The sequence below is a fragment of the Staurois parvus genome, unplaced genomic scaffold (genome assembly GCF_062004578.1).
Source record: "Staurois parvus isolate SC_StPar_1 unplaced genomic scaffold, SC_StPar_1.0 ptg000449l, whole genome shotgun sequence".
Classification (NCBI taxonomy): domain Eukaryota; kingdom Metazoa; phylum Chordata; class Amphibia; order Anura; family Ranidae; genus Staurois; species Staurois parvus.
In genome coordinates this window covers 1,016,159-1,023,736 of record NW_028318245.1, presented here as the reverse complement: position 1 = coordinate 1,023,736, position 7,578 = coordinate 1,016,159, and the positions used below count along the sequence as shown (strand labels likewise).

The window sequence follows — 7,578 nt, the reverse complement described above, 5'->3', positions numbered from 1 at the left end:
GGCTTTGTGGTACTTTAAGAAATCCTTGCTTAAGAAATGTCTGCTCACATGCACGACCCTTTCCCATCGTGCCTACTTGAGACAAAGGAATGTTTTTCTTTCTATAGGTAAGACCTGGAAGAAGATCACACCTATAGTATGACGAAGATTGTTTTCCTGTGGAAATGACCAATCAAAGACTAATATAATGCTTATGCTGTTCTCACATGACTCTTGCATCATTTTGCATATATAAGCTCACTTTCTCATTATAATAAACTAGAAGTGTTCATAGACTGAACTTGTGTGTCAGCGTGAGTCTCTCCCAGTGTGCGCACATTCCAAACCTAGCTAGAATGATTAATTTGGACAGGAGGAGATAATCAACGGACATTTTTAGTTCTTAACCAAATCAGCTGGTGCCGAAATCTGGGACTCCGGGTCATGAACCTACGGACAGCCGACCTCGAGAGGGGAGCAATGCATCAAAGCAGACAGGACAGCGCCTGATCAACTCTGGAGCCCGGTAAGATATATTTTGCTATCTTACCAGTGCCTATCCTGTCTTTGTTGTTGATTCATTCCTGTGCCTAGTACGGCTGCTAAAAGGTCACTAAAGGCAAGTAACATTGCTTGCCCAGAGTTTATTTGAACCAACCTGCATGTGATTATCTGCTACCTGGATTTATTTTTTTTGTGTTTATTTTTATGTGTCAGTCTTGAGGTGGAAGAGGAGTGGACCTACTGAGGGTTTGACACATAATTTCTCTTGGTTGTGGTAATATTGTGTGTTGACAAACAAGAGGAGGTGTCGTGTACGCATCATGCTAGTGTGACAGCGGGGTGCCGTAACCCTGTGTTTGGGTTATGAAGGGTTACTCAGTGATCTGTACTCATAGCCCACTGAGATAGACTGCTATGTCATGTCCTAAATGTGTGTCTGTGAGTTAATGTTTGCCATTCAAAACAGAAGGTTGGGGTTTGTTAAGTCTGGACAGCAGTGTGTGAAGAGTCTTGGATTTCGGATAGGAAGGACAGAGAGGGGGGAGGAGATGGGTTAGACTCTGATAAGACCCATAGAAAGGAATGTTAGCACGTGACCTGGTTGCACAGAGAGAAAACAGTATGTGAAAGGATTAGTTAGCAAAGGTATGTGGAAGTAAAGATAAGGAGGTTAGGCTCAAGTCATTTTGATGGCGGAAATTGATAAAAGAAAAGAAAGGTGTATTAGTTGATAATAATTTGAGGACAGCAGAAGCTTGGTACAATGTAGCCAAAGCTATACACAAAGAGCAGTGGACAGAACAGGTATTGCAACAGGAAAAAAATAAAACTGTTTATGTGTACCCTTAATGTGTTAAATTTTGAAAAGGAACACCCACTGCCCTTTTCCCTGCACTTCCTGATAGTGGCCATCTTGCTGCACCTGCATTGTCACTTCCTGCCCAGCCCAGTGTACTTCCTGACGGCAGCTATCTTGCTGCACCTGCATTGTCACTTCCTGGAGGCGGCCATTTTGGTACACCAAATCAGATTTTCGGAGGACCTATACCTCGAGTGAGCCGTCTCTACCCAGTGTGTCCGGTCTTACAAGCCAATGGTACATTCTACGTACCGCCGGATGTGCCACGTGTCCCCACCATGCCAGTCCGTGAACCTGACACGACCGCTGGTCCTGCGAGAGACAATTTTGTCCCCAATAGACCAAAAGGGAGCAAACATTTGCTTTCAGGATCAACCTGGTCAGACATATCTTCTTTGGACAAGGAGGCCGCAGGTCCACAACTTCCTACACTATCTGAATACGCTTCTCCAGATTCCCCTCTTAGGCCATAGGTGACAGGGCGGACTCCTCAGGCAGGAAGACTCCACACCCTGGCAGATGTACCGGTGCTGTATGTCATCTTTACTCGTCCCAGGCTTCTTCCCTAGTGACCACATTACCAGACTTGCTGGCCCGGTTCATCGTGTCTTCGACGTGTCCCCTGAATCTCCTGGGAGCTGATGTGCTATCTAGGCTCCAGGCCTCTATCACATTCACTCCTGATGGCAAGGTGGTCATCTCATTACCACTAGAAAATGAGGATACGTCTGCACTGTGCTCCATTCCCCTTGTGATGGCACTGCAAGAGACCCCTACCACCACCATTTCAGCGGATGTGCTGAGCAGAATCTCAAGTTGCCTATGGTCCACAGGACCCGAAGATATTGGACATTTAAAGGTACCCCCACTTATGGTGGAAATTAAGCCTGGAGCTCCCCTACCCAGGAAACCACAGCACCCAGCGCAATCCAAGGCCATTTCAAAGCAGGTCAAGTCCCTTGTGGCAAATGGTGCACTCATACCTTGTACCTCTCCATGCAACACACCTTTGTTCCCGGTGAAAAAGAAGACACCCAAAGGGGAACCAGAGAAGTAAAGGATGGTACAGGACCTCCGAGCAGTGAATGAAGCCACCGTCTTGGAGACACCTATCGTTCCAAATCCCCACACTTTACTCACAGGGGTACCTCCAACAGCAAAGTATTTCACCGTGGTGGACATGGCAAATGCATTCTTCAGCATTCCCTTGCATCCTTCCTGCAGATACCTCTTCGCTTTTACCCACAAGGGGCGCAAAATTCTCCGAGCCAGTTCGCCAAGGCCATGGCACAGGAGTATTGGCCCAGTCCCATGGCGACCGCGTACGACCCGTAGGCTACTACTCATGCCGTTTAGACCCAGTGGCTAGAGGAGCACCCTCTTATCTGCGTGCAATTTTCGCTGCTCAAGCTCTGCTGGATAAGACCTTTGATATCGTTCTGGGACATGAACTTGTCCTCCTGGCGCCGCATGACATTGCTACCATTTTAAACCAAGTCCAACCTAAACATTTGTCCACAGCGAGGCATCTTAGACTACAGTGTTCCCTCCAACTTCCTGATGACGTCACTCTCCTACGTTGCCAAATCTTGAACCCGGCCACTCACCTCCCAATTGCTGAGGGGGGTAATGAAGGTAATGAAGAAAATGGAGAGGATAATGGAACCACTGAGCCTCATAACTGTCTTGAAGTGATGAAAATGGAAACCTTCCATCTCCCCACAGTGAGTGAAACACCTCTGCAGGACCCAGACTTCACCTTCTTTGTTGATGGTTCCAGATATGCAGATGATGGAGGCAAATATCATACAGGATTTGCGGTCACTACTGCAGACACAGTCCTACAGGCAAGAGCCCTATCGCCAGCAATATCTGCACAAGGAGCAGAACTTCAAGCGCTCACAACAGCATGCCAGATGGCGGAAGGAAAAAGGGCCAATATCTACACAGACTCCAGATACACCTTTGGGGTGGCCCATGATTTCGGACCCATATGGAAGGGGAGAGGATTTAAGACTGCGGCAGGTACGTCCATAAGACATGGAATAGCCATTGGACGATTGCTGGAAGCACTCCTTCTACCCACTCAAGTGGCTATTCTGAAGGTAAAAGCTCACGGGAAATTAAACTCCTCAGAAACCAAAGGCAATAATCTGGCAGATCTGGCGGCAAAACGTGCCGCCATGGGACCACCAGAAATGGAAGGAGAGGTGACCGGAGAGTGGGAACCAATATTCACCTTACAGACCTTACCTGTGGATGGAAGCTACCTCAAGGAACTCCAAGAAGCAGCAAGTCCAGAAGAAAAAGAGGGCTGGAGACGGAGAGGAGCTGTTCTCAAAGACGGTCTGTTTGAGTGCAACAAGAGGTTTTGTTTACCCAAGAATATGTTTCCAGCTGTAGTCCAGTGGGCACACGGTGCAGCCCATCTGTCAAAGAACCTCATGAACTCTCTCATCAAAAAGTACTATATAGCGCCTGGAATCACCACATTAACAAACAATTTTTGCAGAACATGTGCCATCTGTGCAAAATGTAATCCGGGACGCACAGAGAAGACACCACAGAAACATTTGGCCAAACCCCTATACCCCTTTCAAAGGATACAAATTGACCATATTCAGATGTCAAAGAGTGGGCGGTTCGAGTACGCCCTAGTGGTGGTGGACATGTTTTCCGGTTGGCCAGAGGCCTTTGCTGTAACTAACATGACTGCTAAAACAACTGCGCAGAAACTCCTCACTGAGGTTGTATTCAGATATGGGCTTCCAGAGGTGATAGAGAGTGACCAGGGCCCCGCTTTTACAGCTTCAGTAACCAAAGAAATATGGGCGGCATTAGGAGTCACTCTGGCGTTCCATACCCCCTATCACCCCCAAAGTAGTGGAAAAGTAGAAAGAATGAATGGCCCTCTGAAAGACAGAATGCTAAAAATGGCCCAAGAGAGTGGTATGAGTTGGCCAGACAGTCTGCCTATTGCCCTATTTAGTGTCAGATACACACCAAGGGGAGAACACTCCCTATCCCCTTATGAGATTTTGTTTAGCTCAGCCCCCAGACTTGGTTGTTATTTTCCACAATAGTTGCAATTACAATCTGATGTGTTAACTAATTATGTGACTATATTATCACGTGAATTAACCTGTATCTATGTCCAAGTGTTTTCTCCATTCCAGATCCTGAGTCAGATACAGGAACTCACAGCCTATTACCCGGAGATTGGGTATTAGTAAAGACATTTGTGAGGAAACATTCCCTTGAGCCAAGATATGATGGTCCATTCCAAGTTCTGCTGACCACAGCCACTTTTGTCAAGGTGGCCGGGAAGAACACTTGGATACACGCCTCCCACTACAAGAAAGTCCCAACCCTTGAGGAAAAGGCGTCATCTACACCATGACAACTATGTTGTATATCCTTTTTCTAATGAGTCTGACAGAGGCTCAACAGGTGGCTATCACCGAAATAGGCGACACCACTATATTTTGGTACAACTCATCCAACACTCATGTAGCTATTTTCATCTTTGATTTCTATAGTATAGATCCCATGTGGTGCTATGACCGTGATCCATACGATCTTGACACGAGCATGTTCCGATGGTAGTGACCAGGTATATATATATATGTGTCATGGATGATTACCGGGGACCAAAAGATTAGAACCAGATTGGAAGGGATTTGGACTGGTGAGTATGCTCTTGCAAAGGCCAATATGCCTCTCCACATCCTAGCAGAGAATACCCATGACCCAATGCCTGGCTGTAGGAGGAAGCGAAAAGCTCCTTCTGGTAGTTTTGACCCACATGTGTATATAGATGCCATTGGAGTCCCAAGGGGGGTGTCTAATGAATTTAAAGTCAGAGACCAAGTAAAAGCAGGTTTCGAATCCCTGATTCCCATGATAACTGTGAATAAAAATGTAAATAGGGATAACTATACTAATAATTCTGATTCTCCTGGTCCTGGTTGTATGCTCTGTTATACCATGTGTGAGGAAATTGATGAGCAAAGCTGTAGACAACAGTACACCTATCTTCCTGAACAAGGAGCAAGAGGATCTCCATATGATAGATGAAGAAAAACCTTATACCCCATTATGGTCCCTCCCCGCCAATAGTAATCTCACAATTTTGTAGGGATAGCATCTGACTTCCTTATGTACAAAGTCTGTGGCAAGGGGGGTGATGAAATAGTCATCACTTGTCTAACGTACAGCATAAAAGAGTTCCAAGGTAAATAAGGACAGATGAGCTAAGTCTTATAGGGACAGAGTAAAATAGTAATTTTAAGGGGGGACTGTGTTGGATATGGTAAAATGCCTATTTCATTTCCTATTGAATATATATGTTGTGTGTATATTTTCTGCCCGCTTGGCTTCTTTAAGAAATCTTTAAGAAATCCTTGCTTAAAAAATCTCACATGCACGACCCCCTCCCATCGTGCCAACTTGAGAACAAAGGAATGTTTTTCTTTCTATAGATAAGACCTGGAAGAAGATCACACCTATAGTATGACGAAGATTGTTTTCCTGTGGAAATGACCAATCAAAGACTAATATAATGCTTATGCTGTTCTCACATGACTCTTGCATCATTTTGCATATATAAGCTCACTTTCTCATTATAATAAACTAGAAGTGTTCATAGACTGAACTTGTGTGTCAGCGTGAGTCTCTTCCAGTGTGCGCACATTCCAAAGCTAGCTAGAATTATTAATTTGGACAGGAGCAGATAATCAACGGACATTTTTAGTCCTTAACCAAATCAGCAGTATGTCTTCTTGCAGAGCCACCTGAGATGCTGGACAACTGCCTGTCCGATCCCTTGGACAATCTTGCTGATTACCTTGTTTATTGTGAACCTTGAACTCTTTGTTCTGCCTCTGAACTTCCTGTTTAAGCCATGCCTTTGAACTTCCTGTTTGCCAGATTATTGTGCTCTCTCTCCAGTCGATATCTTACTTCTTTGTCTACCTGCAGCAGTCCTTATCTTCACTACCATATGTTACCTACCTTCGGCTTGCCCCTTGACTATGCTTCCACTTGATCACAACCTGCAATCACTTGTTACTGACCTTCAGCTTCATTACTGGCTAAGCTTCTGCATGATCCCAACCTGCAACCACGTGTTATGGACCTTCAGCTTCATTACTAAGCTTCTGCTTGATCCCAACCTGCAACCACTTGTTACTGACCTTCAGCTTCATTACTGACTAAGCTTCTGCTTGATCCCAACTTGCAACCACTTGTTATGGACCTTCAGCTTCATTACTAAGCTTCTGCTTGATCCCAACCTGCAACCACTTGTTACTGACCTTCAGCTTCATTACTGACTAAGCTTCTGCTTGATCCCAACTTGCACCCACTTGTTACTGACCTTCAGCTTCATTATTAAGCTTCTGCTTGATCCCTGCCTGCAACATCTGCTACCTGGACCCTGGCTTGCTGATCTCCTGGTGGAACGATCTGAGGGCAGCGACTTGGCACTACATGCAGAAAAGCCCATATCCACCATCAGGAGCTCTGGTAAATACCAGTTGGTGCTTAGACCCTGCACCTTGGGTGAACCTGCATCATCTGCCAGGAGGACTTATCCAGCTGGTTGGTGGGAGCCTCTCTACCGTTATAGCTACTAGTCTCCGAGCCTGACCCCATGACAGTTACACCTTTTCACCATATAAAAAGAATTGGGTGTCAGTCAGGGGGTCTCACCAGTGGCGGACTGACCATTTGGAAACTCGGGCACAGCCCGAGGGCCCCGCGGTCAGTAGGGGGCCCCATAAGATGCCCCTGGTACCTTTTTCATATGCTTTTTTGAGTTTGCACAAGGACAAAGGGGCCCCATGATCCCCTATTACCTGGGGCCCCTTGAGTTGTCAGTCCGCCCCTTGATCTCACCCATGCATTGGGTCCGTTTCATACAGAAGAAACAGCATTTTTAGTTTTCTCCAAGATTGGTCAATCCTGGGCTGGGTCCTGGAGCATGGAGGCTTTGTAGAGCCTTGGGAGGAATGACGCCTCCAATCATGGGACCGCTTTTTGCTAGCAAAGAGCATAAGTGTGCCTACACGAGATAGGTTTTTGCATTGAAGTCAATGGGAGCCGTTTTTGCACTGAAGTAGATGGGGATGTGATTTTGCATTGAAGTCAATGGGACACAATTTTGCCTTGGAGGCAGTGTGTGAACCCAGGTGCCAGGACATTTCTAGTCGACGTGGCAACCAGGTGCCTGAGAT

The 7,578-nt window shown here is 46.1% G+C and overlaps 1 protein-coding gene across 1 annotated transcript in view; it reads right to left on the bottom strand.

The window, feature by feature from the left end:
• Nucleotides 1-7,578, bottom strand: part of LOC149453233 (uncharacterized) — a 95,090-nt gene that overhangs the window by 68,302 nt on the left and 19,210 nt on the right. The gene's annotated exons all lie outside the window — the stretch shown is intronic.